Source organism: Passer domesticus, chromosome 1 (genome assembly GCF_036417665.1).
Source record: "Passer domesticus isolate bPasDom1 chromosome 1, bPasDom1.hap1, whole genome shotgun sequence".
In the NCBI taxonomy this organism is placed as follows: domain Eukaryota; kingdom Metazoa; phylum Chordata; class Aves; order Passeriformes; family Passeridae; genus Passer; species Passer domesticus.
Window position 1 is genome coordinate 149,311,765 of NC_087474.1, and position 22,593 is coordinate 149,334,357.

The following is a 22,593-nucleotide window of genomic DNA, read 5'->3' on the forward strand; positions in this document are numbered from 1 at the left end:
AGAGTAAGAAAGAAAGGCAGAAAAATTAGGGATAGAATAATAGCAGAAAACACAAGGTTTAGGGGCTATTGGACGTTCGTGTTTCTGGCTACAGACTGTTAAAACCAGAGAAGCCTGGCCCTAACTTCTATCCTACAAATGAACAAGAAAGAAAAAGGCACAACAGAACCCACCATTTTCTATGGGTCAGACATTCCCACTTCAGCTCTCAGGAGAGAAACCAGGGAAGAGTCCCTGCAGCCTGTGTCACTCAGAACTGCCCCTCCTCCACAATGCTCCTCTGCCCGTCTGATTCCTCAGAGATGAGTCCTTATTTAAATCCATCAGCTGGTACTGACTCTTGGGCTGATTCCCAGCTCCTGTGCTGTTGTCACATAGCAGGCCAGCTGCTTCCCAAGCCTTTTTGGGACCATGTGTGGTTGTATTCAGCAGGGAGGGTACTGGAATTCCAGTCAGGCTTGCAGAGACCTCAGTGGGAATCAGTCTCAACTCCTAGTGCATAGGAAAACCAAGCAACTAAAAGGTTGCTTCAAGGTCACTGGGCTGGTTTTCAAAAAGAAACAAGGTCAGGAGTGAAAAAGGAGGAGAGACAGCAATAAATATTTTTGCCTGGTGTTGATGTCGGGCTCACCATCCTATTCTTGTCTCACCCCTCCCTTTTTTCCATGCAGACACAATATTAGCTGTCTTCCCTGGTATTTCCCTGGTATTCCAAAATGTGTTATAAATGAACATTTGCATGCAGAGACCACTTTAGTCAGTTCTCTTGGAACCCTGGGGTGATTCTTATTTGAGCTTCTGCTTTAAAATATTTATCTCTAGAAAATGCTGCCTAATGTGTCTTCAGCTACTAATGGCCTGGAAAATCTGTCATCTTTTTCCTCATCTTGTGCTTTCTAGGTACAGCAGAGATATTTACTGAGCACAGCTTGTCTGCAGCAGTATTGATAAAGGTACCAGCTTTGTGTGGTAATAGGCTTATGTTGTCTTAGGGATTTGTTTTATTACCAACATGCTAAACATACTAATCCTACCAAGCATAGATTTCTCTATAATAGCTTTTTAGGAGTCTCTTTACAAGTATCTTAATTATAATTTCCATTTCACTTGCTTTAAATTTCTTTATAACCTCTACGGCCATTTCCCTACAGATTTTAATTAATTTTTGACTGGCTACATTTTCCTTCCCCATCCACTCTTCTCAGTTTCATCTCTTTAGCTTTTATAAATCTATCTCGTATATTGTGACTATTTTGTGACTGTTTTTCGGACTTGTTACACTCTCCTTGGTAAATGCTGGTCCCACAGCAAACACCAGCTCTTGATCCATGGTAAGTCTTTATCTATTATCATAAGAAATAGTTCTGAGAGTTTGTTGCAAATAATTAACAACAAAATATTAATTGAACATGTAAACCACCATCTGTACTTTTGTTTATTTACTTTAGAAGACATTATTGCCTACAAAGGAATAAATTTGCCTTCGGGTATATGGAGCGAAGAGCCAGAGTTAATCCATCTAATCAGTTATTCACAAGTGAATTTTAAAGATGCCACTGAGAATCACAGCTGACAGAGACAGAGGCCCTTTCCTTCAGTGCTTTTGCTGAGCTCTTGGTACTCAAGCAATTATAAGTTGGGCTCCTAGCCCAGACCTACATGTATGGGAACTGCAGACAGCCCAAGTGACCTTACTGTGAGCCGAAGAGTTGCAGGACTGTTGAATATTTAATGTGGAAATACAGCTGAAATGGTTTTGCAACAACCAGCCCAGCTACTGATTGGGAATTACCCCTCTGTACAAGTGTGGTGTTTTATTTCCTACCATGTTTGTAGCTTTAAGATGCTTTTGCCATTAAGCCTTCTGCTTTCAAGATTACAGTAGCAATGATAGATAGATGCAGTTTCAGGCCTGCAAAAAGACTGCTAAGCCTGCTTCAGGATGCAGATAAATGGCATCCTTTCTGGGCAGACTTTATGGTCAAAAACCAGACACACAGGACATTCCCAGGTCACTCACATTTTATTGCTTCAGCTGAGATAATTCACATGATCTGTCTCTTTTATTCATCCTCCCATCCTAGAAACCACCTGTGTTCTCCATCTTCTGTTTCAAAGGCATTTACAATACAGCTAGGAGTAAGGTTAATTGAGAAAGAAGCCAGATAAGGCGCAGATGTATATTTAATTGAAAATAAAAAGGCTGCCTGTTTCTAAGTTATCAATCAGTGAATACACAGCCTTAAGCACATAACTCTAGTCCACCTACTCAGTGGTTGTAACAATAACTTAGCATTTCCATAGCCCTTCTGATTGCTTCATTTTTGTGCTGAGTAAATTCCTCAAGTTGTTTCATAAACAGAGGTGTGAGATACACAATATTTAATTGCCCAAGCCCAAGGAGGCAGCATTGTCCACAATAAATCTGCTTTGCACTTAGTCACTAGGCTTCATCCAGCACACAATATAGTTGGCTGTCACCAGGAGCCAGTTAAAGCTCATTCCCTTGCTCTGACTTGTTCTGAGGGTCCCTGTAGGGGCAGGTCTGCCAGTGTTGCTGCCTCTCACATCCAGGCTTTTGGTGCTGGATGGCTCCAGGTGAAGCTGTTGGGCTGGATGCCTGTGAGATATCTCAAGAGGTGACAAAAAGCAACTGAGAGGAACATGGGCTTGAGGCTGGAGGTGGGAGTGGCCAACATAAAATTCAGGGGATATTGGATTTGAGAGGTAGGTTTTGCAGGAGACAGAAGCCTGAAAGAGGAAAAGGGTATTGCAAGAGAAGGGAATATAAGATTGAAGTACTGGGTATGGGAGGAGATTGGGATTATGGTGGATGTCCTGTGATGGAAGGCAAGTAGGAGTTATAAGGTGTGAGAAGTGTAAGGGTGTCAGTCCAAGTAAGATTATCTGCTCCTCATACATCTGAACTCAATTAAGTATGTGGTCTGACCACATTTTCACAGTGGCTGCAACATCAACCCAGCAGCTGCCGAGACAAAGCTGCTGCCTGTGGCTGCACTGGACATGAAGTTCTCATGCCTCCCACCATTAGCAGAACAGCTCCCATGCACACACACATCTGTGGCAAGTGCTTTAATTCCTCACTGCCCTCAATATCCTGCCTGTAACACCTTTTCAGAGGTGCTTATGAGACAAGGGTCACAGGGCTGCAGAAACACAGCTATAGAGTATAGGGTAGGAGAGGTAAGTATGGGAACTTTATAGCCAAGGAAGATTTTTTTTTTTTTTTTTTTTTTTTTTTTTTTTTTTTTTTTTTTTTTTTTTTTTGTAGCAGAGCAGTATATTCATCCCAATAACTTGGAGAGAATCCAAATGTCATTTTCAGACATTCTGGTATGACTGTGGACAAACAATGTAGCATTTCTGGTCCAAGTTTAGAAAAGAACATAAACCAGGATTGTTATTAAACATATAGCAATGGGAAAAACATAAAATATTATACATGTACTTCCAGACATATAAAGAAAAGTATTTTTAGGAGAAGTTGTCATAACTATTTTCTGTGGATGCAGAACATCTAGAAAAGACTCTATATCTGGACTTTCTGTGATTGGCACAAGCTGAGGTCCAAGGCAGAAACTTTCATTGAGTCTTTTCAGTTTAATGTCAAAATGTCCTGTTGATATCAGCTTTTTCAGCATATCTTGGCTCTGCTTTTGCCGCTTGACAAAAAGAGGGCTCCTTGATCACGGAGTGGCTCCTGTTCTTCAGAAAGATTATGTCCTTCCAAACTTGGATTCTATGAAACTCAGCCCAGGAAGAGTGATGAGCGTGATGAGCAAAGAACTGGCAAAGCTGGCAGAAATTAACAAGTAAGTTGTTAGTAAGATAAATATTAAATTAAATATTTGTGTTTAATGTAAAAAAGCAAACAAAACCAATGAAAACCAAACAACCCCCAGAAATCCCTAAACCCCAACAAAAAAAAACAAAAACTCACAAGAAAAATTTTAAAAATTAACCAAAAAAACCCATATTTTTTTTTCCTGACAAGACATTTTGCTGAAACAATCTTTGTTAAAACCTGATGAACTGCCTCATCCTCTCACTTCAAACCACCTCCAAAGCAAGCTTTTCCTTGAGTGCTTATATTTCTGCCTCCTGGTAATGACTTGGCAAGCAGTGAAATGTGGCCACTGCTACCAGCTCACTGATGTCTTGTTTGGGAAACAAAAGAGGCATCTCCATTGCTGGTAAAGTGGCACCTGTTTTCTGTGAATAGGCAGGGGCTCTTAGCCAGCTTATACCAGTATAATTAAGGCAGTGCAAGCCCTTATCTCTGGCTTTGCATAGATAGAAGAGTAATTCCAACTTAATTTATCATTGTAAATTCAGATGAGCAAGCTTTACAAGAAAAAGGTTTCTCTTATATGTTTATTTGCTTCTATTTTGGTTGTTTTTTTATTTTTATTTAACCATTTTGACTAAAAAAAAAAGGTACCTTCACCTTCATCTTCAAATTGCAGTATTTTTATTAAAAATTGCAAACAATGGTGTGCAAAAGCCTTTCCAATCTCTTCTCATAACCCGCTTTTATTTTGATAAAATTTTGTCTTGGAGTCCAGGCCCTGTATTATATATTATTACAGCAACTAGCACAGCATATCAAACACGGATTTCAAACCTTGCAATAATACATAATTTAAGTTAAAGTAATGGGATCCGTGGCTTACACTCAGTCACTGCTTTCTACCGTGGAGATTATGATTGTTTCACCTTTGCTGTTCTGCCTGGGCACTTGAGGCTTCACATAACCCTGCTTTGAAGTGCTTCTTCCAAGTTCAGAATTTACTGTTTGAAATGTCTGATGTAATGCTATTTAATCCTTCCCATGGATTCAGGGAAGACAAGCTTTCAGTCTGGTGAAAAATGTATTTCTGTAAGGTTATTCGAATAAAATGAAATAAAAACCAGTTGTGGAGTGATCATCACAAGGCAGCTTGATATGGGTTTCTTTTTGAATGAAGCAGAGGCCGGCTCCTGCCCTGCTCAAAGCAATAGCAGGGTTGCTGTCAGCCTCCATAAGCTCCAGATCAAACTACAGCTTCCATTCAGGACGGTTTTTTATTCGTTTTTAATAAGGTTGATATTCAGGAAAAGGTCAAATGTAAAACATAGGACCTGTTTTATAGGATACTTGAATCCCTCTTTTTTTTAAGTGGCCATATAGGTTAGAAGCCACACGTGGAAGACCTGAATAATCTTACACATGGTAGCAATCACTACTCTGCATTATGCACTCCCTTCCTAATATCATATATGAGCAGATGGGGTCTTTCCTCCAAGGGTGCTCTTTATTCATGTTCTTGAATTGAAGTTATCAGTATGATCTTAAACCACTTTTATTAGAGAGTCTGTTTTTAATCAAGAGGGAAGGGGGATTTGCAGTGAAGAAAAAAACACTGGTGGGTAAAATGAACCACCACAGAGACAAAAATAAACAGAGGAATTTCCTCAATGCCCTATTTCATCTTCCCTTTTCCTTTTTATTAAATAAAACATACTAAATAATTTAACATAATATTATTTTTATAAGCACTGTCATTAAAGTAGTTGCTTGTTTTGAACTGAAAGACAGTGTCCTTTTCTCTTTCTTTCTTTCTTTCTTTCTTTCTTTCTTTCTTTCTTTCTTTCTTTCTTTCTTTCTTTCTTTCTTTCTTTTTGCATATATTCAATACATAATCAGAAAGGAAATAAGAGGAGAAAATTTAGTCTCAGGACTGCAACTGTCCTAAAAAGTTAAGGCAAGAGGTGTTTTGCTGCTCCATTTTCCTGGTCCTCCTGTACATGACTTCAAAATGGTGCCAGTAAATCTTTCGAGTGCCCAGTCTTTGAAAAACAAAGGTCAATGCAATTATCAAGCAACAGCAATGGTAATAACATTGTCTGACAGTGGTAGGTCATGGGGGATCCAGCTGAGAGCTGGACATAAAAATGCACAGCTCAGGTTTTGCCTAGTTTAGGGGAGTACCTGAAGATTGATTACAAGTGCTTTGTAAATTCAGTGGGGTGCTAGGAGGTATTTTGCCATTGCAGCCACCTTCTCTGTTGTTCTGCCCACGGTCACCAGGCAGAAGGACAGGAAGGGTGTTTCCTTTCACCCACCCCGGAGCTGGAGCTCTAATATATGCTCAAGGGACAATTATGCCAATGTGCCCAGCTGTGGTGACACACTGGCTGTGCTGTTGGCTCAGCTGCAGGACCTTGCTCTTGCAAAACCCTGAAATCTGCCCATCAGGATTCATTAGGAGTAGCTAGGCAGAGCTGGAAATTTAGGCTGGGCTGCACCACCTCGAGCTGGCTGAGCCCAGATCAGGTTTCAGGTGTTGACATGCAGGCACAGCAGATGAAACACCAGTAGTAGAGGTGGTTTAGTCTCCAGCAGCCTCCCTGAGTGCCTCTCTCTTGTCTGTTGCCATCTTCTGTGGCAAGAGCAGGCAAATCACAGGTAGAAATAGATGCCTGTAGTTCACTGAATTAGAAAGTCAAACAGAATTTCAAGTGGGCTGGGCCAGCACACCGTGCTCACATCATTGAGGAGCAGCTTGATGGAGTTCAGGCTTGCAGGCTGCTGTGGCAGTGGGAGAGGGGGGAAGCTACCACAGCTGGGAGTGAAAGCTGCTCTGCAGGATGGGCTGTATCCTACTGTGCTTGTAAGTCACTATCCTGAAACACTTTTGTTAGGGTAAATGTGCTGTGAACACAGAAGTTGTATTTTTAGGAATCTAAGTTAAAGCACAGGCAGAATATAACAGCCATTTTTCCAAGCTCACCCCACACCAGCTTGACTTGATCCCAACACTTAAATTCTTAAAGTCTTGACGGATCTTACAGCCGGATGCAAACATATTCTATTGAGTCCTAATGGAATGTTGGAGCCAGCTGGAGAGGACCAAATCAATAAAATCTTTTTTAAAACGGCCTAAATAACATAACATCCTTTCCAGAGACAGTGCACAAACATGGTAGCAGCAATAATTAAAAAAAATGCTGAAAAACTCTTTGCTAGTACTCTGGGAACCACAGAGGTGGTGAACTCCCGGGAGATTTGGGTGGCCTGTCTGCAGTACATATATCTTATGCTTCAAAGAGCCATTTCCCCTACACTTAAATTACAGCCTTTCCTACTTGCATGAGCTCAAAGGGCCAGAGAAACTGGTTCTGAATTAGCTCAGCTTTTCCAGGGAAAAAAGTCACCCCATTACAGTAAATCCACCTCTTCCATCTTCATGCTGGGAAGCTGCAGATTTTGGGAATGGGGATAGAAAGCTGTTTAAATAATTTCATCATCCACAATGGAAAGGAGAGTGAAAAAGACTGAACTCTTCCAAAAAAATGGTATTAAATTTTTTGGGTTTTGAAGTTATTTTGATTGCTTGCAAGTACTTTTAAAATGCTTTATTAAAATTTTGACTGCAAACATCAACCTCTTGTCCACTAACTTACAGACTGACTTTCCAATAATTTAAATCCTTTTGCAAAAACCAGAAATCTTTGATTAAAACTTCTTTTATATAATTAACAAGAGTAGTTCAATAAAAGGCTGAATGTCCCACTTGCATGGACCACATCTCATAAGGCCGAGTCTATAATGTTGAATATCCTTCTAGATAAACAGACTTTAACTTTTTATTTTTTCCAAAGAAACATAGTATCTCATAGTTTTTGTTTGAATAGTTGGAATGAAATTTTAAAAAAAACCTTGAATTTTCATCCCCCACAATGCAGCAACATTTCTGAATCACATTTAAAAATAATTTGTGTGCTTCTTTTAACATCCGTATTTCAGCTGAAAGCCAAAGAAAGTCAAAGATAGAAGCAGAAACACTGTGAGAAAAAAAGTAAATCCGTAGTATTCTAGTAGAGGAGGTAAGGGAACTGACTGAGATTAACAGCCAGGCCTCTGTGCCAAAATCTTAAAGGTCTCCCATCCTTATCTTGCAGTCTCCCTTACACAGATCCCTGGACCAGATCCTCAGATGATATCAGCTGCTGGGTGCAGTCACATTCATGCAAGTAGCATTACAGTGATTAAAGCTAGATGATAATCAGCCTCACTGGTTTCAATGAGTTTTATTATTCATTTGATTGAAAGGTATTTTCCAGTTGTTGTGAAGCAGGGAAATGTGTTTCGAATTCATCATTTTTTAAGCCCCACACACATTGTTTGGCAAACAAGGATTGTTTTGGTTGTCTGGGACTCCTTCATTGCATCTTCCCAAATGTGAGATTTCCCTCTGTTCTCCAATGGACCATTCTGGTGCTGTTAAACACACAGTGGCCAGCTTTGCAAAGAAATAAGCCTTCTTTAGAATGAGGTCTTTTGGTTTCATCTGTAATCTTTATGGAAAAACTGGACATTACAGTAGAAGGATTATGCTAAATTGCTTTCTGCCACTGAAGAGATGGACAAAGCAGTAGCTCAAGGCATGGAATGAACATTCTGAAATAAGCACTTAGTCACTGAATTCAGTACCAAGAAATTAACCTAAACTATTTCAATTTACATATGTTTGTAATTTGCATCCCAGCTTTACACCTTACAGAGACTCACTTGTTAGCTGCTACTGTAGTAAATGTTTGTTCACAGGCTGCTTAAAATCAAGCAGGGAGGTCAAGCTGGGACCAAATCCAAGGCTGCCTAACCCTGCCTGCCTGCCTTGTGTGAATATACTCTAAGGGCTTTACTCTGTTCTGTGCTGGAGTGGTGTAAAACTGATTGCAAAGCCTGATACTGCAGTACAGGGGTTCCCCAGTTATGCTGGAATCTATGAATTAACCAGAGACTTTCATATGAATGCTTGCTCCTGCTACCGCTCCTTTTCTGTGCTGAATTGCTCTCTGGAGGAGACTCTGGCCTGCTTTCTCACTATTACTCCATAAATAAAGAAATTTGGGGGTCTGTAAGTAGGAAGAGGTCATATGCATGGCTTTTGGACAGATATTCAGAATTTGGTGCAACTTGAGGCTGTTTCTTCTTGTTCCATTGTTTTTTACCTCAGAGGAGAATCAATCCCCACCAGGCTTACAGCCTCCTTTGAGGGAATTGCAGAGTGATAAAATCTCCCCTGAACCTCCTTTTCCCCAGACTAAACACACCCAGCTCCCTCAGCTGCTCCTCAACAGACTTGTGCTCCAGACCCTCCACCAGCTCTGTTGCTCTTCCCTGAATCACCACCTCAGGGTCTTTTTTGCAGTGAGGGCCCAGAACTGGACCCAGCACTCAAGGTGCCAAGTACAGGGGGACAATCCCTGTGCTGGTCCTGCTGGCCACACTGCATCTGATCCAGGCCAGGATGCCATTGGCCTTCTTGGCCACCTGGGCACACACTGGCTCATGTTCAGTCCCTGCTGACCAGCATCCCCAGGTCCTTTCCCAAGGGCAGCTTTCCAGCCACTGTTGCCCAGCCTGTAGGACTGCCTGGGGTTGTTGTGACCCAAGTTCAGGACCCAGCACTTGGCCTTGTTGAACCTCACACCACGGGCCTTGGGCCATCACTCCAGACTGTCCAGATTCCTCTTTAGAGCCCTCCTACCTTCCAGCAGATCAACACTCCCAACCAACTTGGTGTCATCTACAGCTTTAGTGAGGGTACTCTCAATCCGCTGATCCAGATCATTGACAGAGATATTAAACATCACAATTAAAACTCCTGCTGTTGCTCCTGGAACCACCAAGGCCCACTGTGTGCAGGTGTCAGTAGGGCCCAGGGGCCTGGCTGTAGCTTTGCAGCTGACATGAGATGATGTTTTCTGTGCACTTGCCTGTCTTGCTCTGTGGCCACAGCACATGACTCTCCTCCATTCCCCTTTCAGCCTGGGGCTGCCTCTGCCCTTTGGACAGGCAGGATGTTGCACAGCACCAGCGATGAGCAGCTACAGAGATAGCACAGGATGTTCTCCGGGGCGCCAGGGTCATGCAAGACTGTCCCCAGTGTCTGACAGTTGCAGGGGCCCATTGCAAGCTGTTCGTGCACTTGGGAACACAGGAATATTTACCCATGAAAAAATAGAAATGTTTTATAGAAATGGCCCAATGCTTCTCAGTGAGGGTCATGAACCCTTTGAAGGCACAAGAGCATTCAAAAGGGTCGTGAAATTTTAGACAGCAGAAATCAGCAGCAGCTCAGCTCCTCCAGAGAGGGGCAAAGTGAGAATCAGCTGTAAGTACTGACTGTCAGTGCTTGCCATAGCAAGGGAATTGCTAATTACACAACTTTAATTGCTATCAGCACTTAGTCCTGGCAGGAACAGGGAGGAGAGGACAATCATTTAACCCCCACTCTTGCTCTTTCATCCTGAAAGAATGGAGCAGCAGTGGATTTGGGAAAGATGCACTTACTAGAAGATGAACCAAAAGGGAAATGTTCTTTGTAAATGTTTGGGAAACCCTAGTAGAGTATAGTGTTTCAGCATTAGAGGAGGATAAGGGGAACAGGGTCTCTCCTGCAGGGCAGAGTCTGCCCCAGGGCTTGGTGTTTGGTAACACCACCTTGTCCATAGTCTTCAACAACCTCTGCCATTTTGTTTATTGCTTTTCTGCTTCCTGCAGGGTTTCATTTCATCAGCTTAAGGGTCACTGCAGACTTTTCACTTAATCACTGTACAAATGATTTAGCTGGCTGACTTATTTCCTTTTTTTCTTTTTTCACATACTTCTTGGATCCTGCAGAGCAAAATTCCGGTGTGAAAGGTTTAAGACTCCAGACAGTTGTGAAACTACTTTGGCAATTTAGCATCTTTGGTTGAGATTAGTCTTAAAGTTGTTATGTGACATCTGAAGACAAAACTCTGTAAATCTTTCTAAAATGCTAGGCCAATAGCTTTGATATGTAATAAATACTGAAATTCTGTAAAACATTGCAATCCATTTTATCATCTTTTCTAAACAGAAAGAGCAAAGTCAGGAAATTCATTGCTGAGGAGTTATACTTTTCTTTGAACCTACTTGATATTAAACATTTGGGGAGTTAAAGCAGCCAGTTTCAATGTAAACAGGCAAATGACTGAATTAAATTACAAAGTGAACTATTTATTTTTCCTTATATGTTGAGTGAGCTCTTAGGATGAGATAATAATACTTTGTAATCATTTACTGCTTTCCAGCTAGAGAATTACAATAAAGCCTTAATCATTTTAGTGCCACTACTTAAATGTTTTCTGTCTTACCTGGTTACCCTCCTGCAGGACATAAATGTTATATCCCTACCTGTCTGTCTTCTCTTAGGTCATAAACCCATGCTCTCTAGGTGTATAATGAAAAGGTTTACAAGCTCCAGATACTCACAACTACCTCATCATCAAAAAGTAACTCTTTCTCTTAAATAAGTGGCTCTTTTTTCATGCTCTTTTCCATTTTATGAAAATAAAGACAGCCTATTTACAGTAGGTTTTAAATAACAGGCATTTACTCTGCAAAATTGCTTTGACTAGAATAACAGAAGGAGATGCTCCAAGAGCTATTCAGCCCCTATGTCAGAGGAGGCAATGCCCCTGATTAGGTGGGAAGTGAGAAGCAGAGGGCATGCTTGGGGATGTATCTGCTTCACCCATTACATCTGGAACTTGGAAAGTATATAAGCCAATGACATTATTAGCATGCTGCTGTTAATTCCCTTGCCTGCTTTTCCATTTTTTATCACCTGTTACCATAATTTTCTATTAAAAACTTTGGGTGGTATCCCCTGCTTCATCCCACACACAGGAAGGGCTCCCCAGTCCCCAAGTCTGTAATGCTGTCTCTTCAAAACTCACCTGTACTGTAACACTGGGTAGGAGCTGGTGATCTGTCTTCTCTGCTGGCTCATTTGGTCCAAGGTAATGTCTCTGTCCTTCTGCTCTGCCTCATATGTCCACCACTTCTCCTTCCTTCTCACCCAGACTGAGCAATCATTTCACATGCTCTCCTGCTGCCCATGGCTGCAATCAGGTGGGCACGCTTAGATACATTGCAAAATAGCAGCAACATCAGCAGAGGATAGAAGTGGCTCCCCCTAAGTCATGCAAGAGGAAAGAGCTTGGACCTTTTGTCTTGGTTATTGCTGTAACCGCATACTCCTCCTTCCTAGCATCCCTCTCCAAAACATACTGACATCAATTAACCTTTTCATTGCATTGAACCTCTGCTTTTGTCTTTATGGCAATGGAAACCTCTGTAATTCCAACACTCCTCAGGGAATGCCTAAAAGACAGTAAAGCTGTTTATTTTAAGGGTTCAGATTTGGGAAGGCCAAATGAAATAAGTAGTAAGGACAAATTCATGTGTCAGAAGCTGTACCTTGTATGTGCAGAGTGGAAGGATGTTACTGAGTGTGTGCAGCTGAGGACAGGGACCCTCCAAGGGTCTGGTACCTGGGCTGAGATGTGCAGGCAGGCATGTGCAGTAACTGACTCACCTGGAAGAAGAGATTTGCCCCAAGGAGCTGTTGCCAAGGCAAACACCACCATGTATCTATCACCTGGACACTTTGTCTGGGTTTTGTCCTGGTTCAGCCCAATGCATTCAGGGCTCAGACAACCACATGAGCCATTTTGAGGGTGTTTCTGGCCAGACTGGTGACAAAGCGTGACAAATACCTAGATTAAGCCATGGAATAATTAAAGCCAGCATTTCCCACAGCAGAGAGGAAGCTGCAGCTTGTTCTTGCAGACAAAGGTGTGTGGGAGATGTTGGTGTGGACTCCAAGGACAGCAGTAGCAAGGCTGCCAATGTCACCTGTAAGAGAGCTCCCTGTCACCCCCCTCCCTTGCTGCTGCCACACACCCTTCTGCCATCCTCCACAAAGTGCTTTTCTGGAGGAGGCCAAGATCCATTTCAACAATTACATCAGCTCCCCTCAGTGAGCACATGAGCTTCCACTTCAGAGCCTTGTTCCATTTGTTTCTCATCTCAGGAAAAAGGGCTTTCCTTGAAAACCATTCTTCCAAGTGTGCTGCCTACGTTTTTCTCATTACAAATAATATTTTCCTATTCTTTCTCACAGGAATGTTTTCATTGTTCCCTGTTGTTCTCTGTCTGTACCATTAAGTAATAAAATAATGGGTAGCTATTCTTAGTAGCTCAACTGTGCAGAATTTCTCCCTCTTACGTTCTTGCCTTTTCTCCTCCCCTCTCACATAAGTGGGATCTCATTCCCTCCAAAATAAGATTTAAAGTTGACAGCTGTGTTCTGTTGGATGTCAATTGATATAAAGAAGAGAAATATGGACTAATTTCTTTTACTTGATCCTGTACATACTCATAATTGCAGTAATTCAAACATACCCTACTTGTTGAATAGGGAAATATTAGAGGGATTTCTAATGTTACAAAAAGTTATTTGCCTGGATACAGGTTTGTTGGATCAAGCTCTTAATAGGGTCTGCACAAAATCTTTGTTTATTTTGCTCAGCTGATATTTTTCAAATGTCTTCTCATTATCATTGGGTGGGACTGAAGAGAAACACTGATGTCAGTTGTGTGACATGTCCTGTTATTTAAGTAATTCACAATTTAGGCTGGGACACATTTGACCTTCTTAAATAATTGGCTTTTTTCCCCCTTTTTTTCCTTGGCATCAATAAATGAAGAAAGAACAAACTAACTACCTTTGGCAAGGAAAGAACTTCTAGTAAACAAAAATTTCTTATTAGTTTTTTGTAAATATCTCTCTGGTTTGGTCCCTTCTAAATAATATAACACCCTATATCAAACCTATTTACAGAGTTGTTGAAAATCTGCCCTGGGAAGGAACTTTCTAGATTCAAAATACTTCAGACTCTGTTAAAGATCTGTACTTCAAGGCTTTCAAAAAATCCCAGTCCTCAGCAGAGCTTCACCTCTGTGAAAAGCCACACTGAAGTTAATGGGTTTGCTCCTGAAGTGAAGAGTTAAGCGCATGTTTGAGCTCATGGTGAGAGAGCCTGGATGTTGACCTTGTGCTTTGCAAGAACGGAGCCATCCCATGCCATCATCCCTCTGTGACAGCTGCTCCCAGGGCCCTCAAAGATAAGTAAGGCAGTCATGGTCTCATTGGGGGGTTTTGAAGAAGTCAGCCATGAGTGAGCATTCATCCTTCCCTCGCAATTGTGCTGCCCTGGTGACTTTGGTGCTCAGGTTGTAGCCAGGGAAATTTCAGTCTCCCAGTGCTCACATCAACATGGGGGTGATTTTCCTACCCACACATTGGTTTAATACACTATTCACATTAGTGTGTCTGCTCATGGAGCTAGACCAGAGTGGTGGATTTGGCTTGCACTCTGTGAAAGAGGTTTTTAAAGGGTTGCTGCTGCGTCCAAACATGTTTCACAGCTGACATTTGACAATGAAAAAGAAGAGCTCAATGAAAAGGCTAAATGTTCACAAGGAAACTCTTTACTGTGGGGTTAATGAGGACTTGAAAGGACTTGCACTCTGGCATTAGCTGTGTATGTTTGTCTTTTCTTTTACTTTCATCTCTCCTCCCTGAGCCCTGGTCTCTTTTCACTCTTTTTCCCCCTGCTTTTAATTTGTGTCCTTGTATTAAGTCAACCAGCCTGCCTTCCTTCTTTCCCTTCTTCCTTCCTTTCTCTCTTTCTGTCTCTTTCTATTTCTTCCTTTACACTGCTTTGGGAACCTGACTTTGACAGATTGTTAACAGCAAAAACCACAAAACTGTCTATTGCTTGAACCAATCCAGGGCCTCTCTTGCTAGCATGCAATCTTTATTAGTGATATTATTACATAGCAAAAGATGTAATAGCCTCAGAAGGAAAATTTAATTTTTTTCTTTGAAGATGTAAAGATTTAACTTTGTGGGGTTTAACTCAGTTTGGGTTTTTTTAATCTGCAATACATGGCCAGATGAAATTCAGTATTTGCCTGATTTAGTGCTTTTTCCTTTTGCCTTTAAATATAGTAAGCTCATAAAGAATTTTAACATCTCATAGTAAAGAGAACAAGGTGCATATTGTCATGCAAAGGGTATCCTGATGGAACAAATTATTTCATGCCATTGCACATGCACTGCCTACTATGCCAAATAAAGCATAGTTTAAATAAAAATATGAACCTGTCAGAATACTAATTATTGTGTATCTTCATCCACAAAGAGCAGTTAAAAAACTTATACAGACAAACTGAGGCTGCTATAAAGAAGTTTATTTAAAGACTTTCAATGAAAAACAAAACTTTTAAACATAGTGCAGACACCTAAATGAAAGAAAGTCTCAGCTCATTGATCCTAACCCTTTTAATTGCATCTAGCTTCTGTGAAGCTAATCCCTGGTCCCAGTGATCTGATATATTCCTGTGTTACCTGCCAATCCCTGGTTTATAAGCACTGCATTTCTTCTCCTTAAGTCTGATGAATTTGTATTTTAAAATTAACAATGGAACAATAAGAAATAAGAAATTAACACTTCATCATATAAAATGTTTTCTAGGGCAACGTAGACATAGACTTAATGCAGGGTTGCAGACAATTGAGTGGATTGAGTCACTGTATCGAGTGGTCCATATTTTCTGAAACCCTATTTTCAATAGGTTCTTAGGCTGCCCTAATCTCTACAGGCTACACTTACACTATAAATTTAGAAGAGTGCAGGAATATTCCCAGGCTCTGCAAGTCAATTTTCTACAGTTTTAAATTATCAGAGAAGTTTCTGGCATATTTTTGGCCTGCTTCAGCAGTTTCTCAAATTGTTCCCAGGCATGGTTCTGAGACTAGTGCATGGCAGGAGACATTCCCAACAGGCAGTTGCTCTGTTTTGCAGAGCAAGAGATTTTAATGTACTCATGTAGTGTTTAATAGCATTTAGCAGTATTGATTTGGCAGTGTTCCATACCAGGTGTCCTCAGTGCTAGACAAGAGTCCTGGCTGCACTAAATTTTTATTAGAGAGGTAGCCTTAGCATCTAAGCACCCAATAGTTGCATGTTAAGTGGCACAATTTATATTCTGATCTACAGCTGCCTGAATTCTTCAGGAGAACAGTAGCCTTTGCCTTCAGCAGACCTGGCAGACTTGCCCTTCCACATGTATTGTTCCCTTCCAGAGTGCAGATTGAGGAAATGCAGGGAGCGCTATGAAGACCTTTCTTTCTTTGAGGGGCTCATTCCTGGCTCTTAGACAAAAGTTTGGCTTAGGCCAAAGTGTAAGGCATTGTACTGCAGAGAGAAAGACCCTTTGTGTTGAAGGAAAAGGGTCATCAACCATGTGCCTTTGAAATTTTTATACATTTTTAGGGTATGCTGATATGTAATTTAGACACTTCTTTCATTAAAGTCTACATTCACACAGAGATGGCCTCCAATAGTCAAGTCTTGCAGAATTTGCCTACCTCCTATCACCTTAATTTTCAGCTATTCTAGGTGCAATAATACATGTAGGCCAGACAGCAAAGGCTTGTATGAGTTCAGTCACTTCTTTGTGCACCAGAATTAGACAGACCCTGAAGCTGCTGTGCAGCATGGCATTAACAACATCAAGAAATTAATGAGAATTCTTAAATTAATCCCTAAATTAAGGAATTTTGTTTCCATATCTAATCTAAATGCATTTTGTACTAAACCTGCAGAATCTTTGAAAGCATTGTTGCTTGCCTAGCTGCCTACCCACTGCATTGCTTGAGTTAAATCTTGGTAAATTCCGTTTGACCGAATACTGATTTATCCAAGATCTGGACAACACCAGTGGAGGAGTTGCACACGTGAGGAAGGTAATGTGCCCTCTGCACATTGATGGTGTTCAAACACTTGTCTATCAGTGCTCCTTTTGCCAGCTCTGGGGATGTCTCAGCAACCACATCTTCTAAACATAATAACTTAAGGAGTCACCTCCAGGACCTTAATTTCACTGCTGCAGGCCTATTAGATGACTCTATTTTTTCTATGTTTCTGCAGCAGTAAAGAGGTGGATTCCCTAAAATTCTGTACTGAAAGACTATAATATTAAAGGCAAATCAAACACTTTTAGATTTTTTTTCTGACAATATATGACTCTGAGTCTTGGAAATAACACTTAAAATGTATATTTGAAGTTTTTATCTAGATATTATTTCTGAAAAATATATCTGCATATTTGGGGTTATTTTAGCTCATTTGGTTGGGGTTTTTTTTGCTAGATTGAGGCTTGCTTCACAGAGAACCACAAAGCAAAATGAAGCCATTGTTTGTTGATTTCATACCTATGCAGTCCTGCTTGCAAGTCCTGCCACCAACGATGTGTGCCATATGAACAAAATCTGGGATTAATTAAGTGAGAGTGAACTCCTAACCCATTTGAACTGTCATGCTGAAGGTCTGGCACAAAGGATCCAGGAGCATACAAAGACTAATCACCATTGCAGGGTCCTGTGGGCTACTCTTCACACAAGTGCCCTTGTAGTAAAATGAGTCTTCAAAGTGATTGTCGCACACTGAGAACAAAGACAGCCACAAGGAGATGCTCATTGGACACTGACTTGCTTTTATTCAAAGATAATTCTTTGCTCTCTTTAGAAAACAAGAAATTATCACAGCCTTAAAGTCATCTATCTAATCATAGCTCCATATGCCCTGACATCCAGCAAAAATATTAGGGAAAGGACAGGTATACTTCACTACATATTGGGCAAAAGTTTGTTATTTTGCCCATGCAGCATATTTGTTGCATTCTGATTATGATAACAGCAGAATTAACAAAAGTTTCTCTGTTTAATCTACTGGAGATCTCTGCAGTAGAGTTAGCTAAATGCAAGAGCCAAGAAAGAATTTCCTGTAATTTCCAAGAACAAGCAGCTGAATCAAGAATTTAGGCATAGATACCAAATAATGAAGCAGGATCCATACTGCAATGTCACCTGGAGGTTACAGGGTCTTTTCACGGTCTGTTACTGGTATCAGGTTTTTGTGCGTCATTTTTGTCTAGGATCTAACAATTCCAACCTTTTATGTACCCTGTCCATATGACACATAATGTCAAAAATACAGTTTTCATGTTGTTTAGTTTGGTATTGTGACAGCTCAAAAATCTTGGGTAGTTATGCAGGTCAAAATAAAAGAAAGTAATATTGATAATAACATTACTGAGCTGGTGAAATCAAACACTTCACTCTGAAAATTACAATTAAGCAATGTTCAAAATGGTGAGATAATTACAGCATCCTAGAAGGATTAAATTGAAAAATTTCTGAATTTTTCTGCCTCAGTTTAAATCTCTGTAAGTTCTGAACAAATCCATCCCACTTTAATCCCCTACTTCCACACAGGTTGTTGCTTTATTGATTGGGTTGCTTTTAGACACAGTGAGTGCAGGTTTGATAGACCCTGGGTGGCTAGAACAGTGTTTATGTTCCTGTGTCATAGCAAATAAAGATCTCAGATCCATACTGAAAATTTTTCAGCAGTCCAGAATGTTGAAAAACAAATTAAAATTATGGGAGTGAAGTTTCAGTTCTACAGAATTCATACAGAGAAAAAAGTAAGTACAAATAAATCTCTAATTTTTAAACCAGTTCATCCTGTTTTCAAAAATGCAAGCAAACCCAAATGACTAGAAGACAGCAGAGCTGGAAAGATCAAAAAGAAAACAAAAACAGGGGTAAAAAAAAAAAAAAAAAGTGGACTTTAACATTCTACATTTGGGTCTGAAAAATATGGCTGTGGCTAGACAGGCCTGGCCAGCCTTGGCCAGCTGAGGACACTGCCATTGCCAGCCCACTCCTGACATCTTGTTAGCCCTTGAGGGAGGCTGCTGTCTCCTCAGATCCTCTGAATGAGACAGACAACAGGCTAAAACCAGACTTTTTTGTCAAAATAAGCTGTGTAAGAATGGGATTAGTGTCTATATACCTTAGATGTGTCTGGCTACGTGACCACACTGGATGAGGAAACACCATGTTGAATTCTGGGACCAAGACACTGGAGATACAATGACTACTTGTGGCAGGGAAGAGACAAAACACCAGTGGCCAGGGCAGGAAAAGGGGCTGGGTCTCCCCATGCCACAGAGGTGCATTAACAGCTTGTCAACTTTTCAGACCTGCCTGGCCAAGGAAATGTGAAACAACTTGGAAGATACAAACAACCCCCATGCTCCAGGAAGAACACAGTCCTCAGCAGGACAGAAAAGTCAGAGGAGGTCGCTTCCTCACCTGGCAAAGGTGTGAAGGATGAAGTGAAGGATGGATGCCTAGGCACAGCTTCAGGCTGACAACAGTTTGCTAGGAGGTAAAGTTCACACTGGCTGCAAAGATGTGCTTTCTGCCCCACATACACACAGGCTTCTGCTTTGCCTTTTAGTAAGCCATTAACTGATAATTCCCATTAATTGTGGGGTTTATCAGAAGCAATAAGGATTATGGGGGGTTTGGCTCTCTCCTGTCTTGTGTGGTGTGTGTGTTTACTTGTAAATTCATCATTTTCTAGGACCCTTAGGTTCACAGAGTAAAAGCTGGAAACAGAAAAGCCTGGGTGAGGTGGCTGTGAAGCCTGAGGCAGGAGCACGGCTCTGTGCAGAGGCTGACAGCACTATTTATTTTCATTTGAGAAGCAGCGAGAGCCCGGCCTGCCCCAGACATCTCTCACTCCATTCAGAAAGTGATGTTTACAGACAGCTGCAGGGAGTTACTCACAAGAGGCTTAAACAGGGAGGGGAAAGAAGGGCCATTCCTCCGGCCCACCCAGCCACTGGGTTTTTCAGCTGAAGGGCAGGCTCAGATTCATCACAACCGGCTGGTGGAAACTAAGCCCAAACAACTGTCAGGATCACAAAAGCCTGAGAGATGGAAAAGTCTGGTGATAAATGTGGTGGCGAGTCGTTCTCCTGGAGCCACCCGACGTGCCTCTTGTTTGGGCACCCTCTTGGGGTTAACAGTGGTTTGTGGGGTAACGCGAGGGAACAAGAAAGGGTCATTCACAGACATCAGAAAGATGTTTGGAAAAATGTTTTAAGTGCTTATTAGTTCAGAGACCCTTTCAACACCAACAGCTCCATGTGTTTCTCCGGAGATGCAGGTGAGTTACACCAGTAATTCTGCATTCAGTTGAAGCATCATAAATCCATTTTGGGCAGCATTTTGTAGGTCCCATGGTGTAACCTGTCTGTGTAAATCACTGCCTATTCATCTCTCCAAGGTGTTTCTCACTGTTACCCATCACTATGTCATGTGAATATCTTCCACATAAAACTTCAGGCTGTGCTCTTATTGTGCATCATGGTGTCTGTAACATTCTCCCTGTCTTGGTGTAGCTCTAGGTGTGAAAACTCCTCTTAGCAGGGGCACTTCTGCCTTTTAAGATTGAATGACATTTAATACCTTACTGGTACACAGTTTTTGTATTTCTTAGATGTATTTTAAATTTTTCACTGTTGTAGGTGTGCTAGTAGGATCTGGAGAGGTTAAAAGAAAAGGAGGGAGTTTTCTCATGACGTGGCTGAAATGGTGCCAAATCCCACTTCTTTCTCATCCTTCTGCAGGCAAAAACTACCACCTCTGCTGGTACAGAAACAGGGCAACACCTCCTCCCTCTATTTCAATTACTCTGGTCTCTGCTGAGATGATGACATGGAGCCAGAATATTGAAGGAACTCTCTATGACTTGGCGTTTATCTAAGATTCTTAGCAGAGATTCTGTTTTTTTATGCCACCTTTTTGTACAGTTATATGCTATAAATCTTCTGTGACTTAGTAAAAACATGTGATATGTAGTACAAAAGAGTTTCTTGCAGTCTAGGCAAATCCAGATATCTTGTCCATAAGTTACAAGACCATGTAGTGCCAGGACAAGGGGGTTTCAAACTGAAAGAGAGTAGAGACTTAGTTTAGATATTAGGAAAAAAGTCTTTATTGTGAATGTGGCGAGACACTGGCACAGGCTGCCCAGAGAAGCTGTGGGTGTCCCACCCCTGGAAGTGTCCAAGGCTGGGCTGGGTGGGTCTTTGATCAGTCTGGTCTAGAAGAAGGTGTCCCTGCCCATGGCAGGAGGATTGAAAACATTGGAAGATCTTTAAGGACCCTTCCAACCCATGTCATTCTATGATTCTAAGTACCTTGAAATTGAAGGCAAGATTAAATCTGTGTTGCTTTCACCTGGGCTTTGGTTATGGCTTCATATTAAATGCAGGTAGTCATCTACTTGACCAGAATTTTAGTTATATTTTCATCTTGATGAAGGCTACTAAACAATCCAGGAAAAGCTTAATGTTTCACATTTAATTCTTTGAGAATTAAAATATATCTTTCAACTTTGTAAAATATTAGTGGTTTCTGCTCTTCCACATGGGGTGTCCCCATGCATACATATAATAGGATTCTCAAGTATAGTTAGCAGTTGTCTGACTGAAATGTTTGCATCTCAGTGCAAAACCAGCTACTATTAATTTGTCTCAGAAAAAAACCCATAATATTGGTAATTGCACATAACACATTTCACCACAGGAGTCTAGTCAAGTCTAGTGGGTCTGCCCAAAGCAGAGGGAGGGTAAAAACATGTAAAACATGTTTATAGCCATGCATTAGTATGAAAACAGCATTTCATGTCCACCTTGCCACTGCTGGCCCAACACCACACACTGCCAAGGAAGGTAATGAGTACTAAGGGTAAATGTGTTCTTACACCCATATTTGGTGATCACTTTGACCCAAATCAAGGGACAGCACCCAGTAATGACACATCTCAAAGGGAAGTCTCTGTAGTGTTTCTGCTACTGATTTACCCCAGCTGGTACTCTGTTTCCAGGGATGTCTCAAGACTTCACAAGACTTGAAACACAAACAAGAAAATCATTGCTGAGAACAGAGGATCACCATTTTCTTCTCTAGGAGCCAAAGGGAACAAAAATGACAGAAACAAACTCACAGGACACAACATAGAAAAAGACTGAACCAAACAAAAAAACCCTGCATGTGATTTTTTTCTTACAGTAGCTTCTTTATAAGCCATGTTAATATCAACCTATTGGTGACAATAAACCACTGAGATTGTCACTCTGCAGTCAAGCCTGGCCAACAAGACTGAGCTTCAGTCAGGTCCTAAAATTTGTTAGCATTAAGCATGTCTGTATATGTTTTATCAAGGTAGATCAAAAAGAAATACATGGCAGCACCATTTTGGCATCACTCTACCCTTCTGTCAGGGGTATTACCACTTCTCATCCAATGATTCAAGTGGAAAAATAACCAAAACCTTCCAAAACTGTGAAAAAACAATCTTTGAGTAGATCCAAGAACAAGTTCCTGAAGCAACCCAGAATTCTAACATCTTATCTAAATCTTCCCCTGGCATTTAAGGTTGCACTTTTCTTACTTTTAAGACTTTATGTTTTCAATGTGCTCTTGTATGACTTTTTAAGTAAGTCTCCTAGAGGTATAGCTGTTTTGGAGAAGAGTAGTGCCATCTTCCCTATCTCTCTAACACAACATTTTCCAGTAAATATATGAACCTTACAGGGAAGCACAGAAAAATTGGAAACGGGCTTTCCCCTGAGGATCCATATGCTACAGCAAGTCCAGAGTGCTTGGCCTGCTGAAATGAGAGTGGCTCTAAAACGTGGAGTTGGACTCAGCTGCAAGTTATATAGAACAGGGAAGACAGCTTGCAGGTTTCCTGACACACTGTCCTGTAAGTGAGTTT

The 22,593-nt window shown here is 41.1% G+C and overlaps 1 long non-coding RNA gene across 1 annotated transcript; it reads right to left on the reverse strand.

The window, feature by feature from the left end:
• Positions 1 to 2,004: 2,004 nt before the first annotated feature.
• On the reverse strand, positions 2,005 to 9,780 carry LOC135284371 (uncharacterized). The gene is made up of 2 exons (XR_010349777.1): positions 9,558 to 9,780; positions 2,005 to 3,816 (listed from the first exon to the last, which is right to left on the reverse strand). It is a non-coding gene; the product is annotated as an uncharacterized LOC135284371 (long non-coding RNA).
• Positions 9,781 to 22,593: the final 12,813 nt, after the last annotated feature.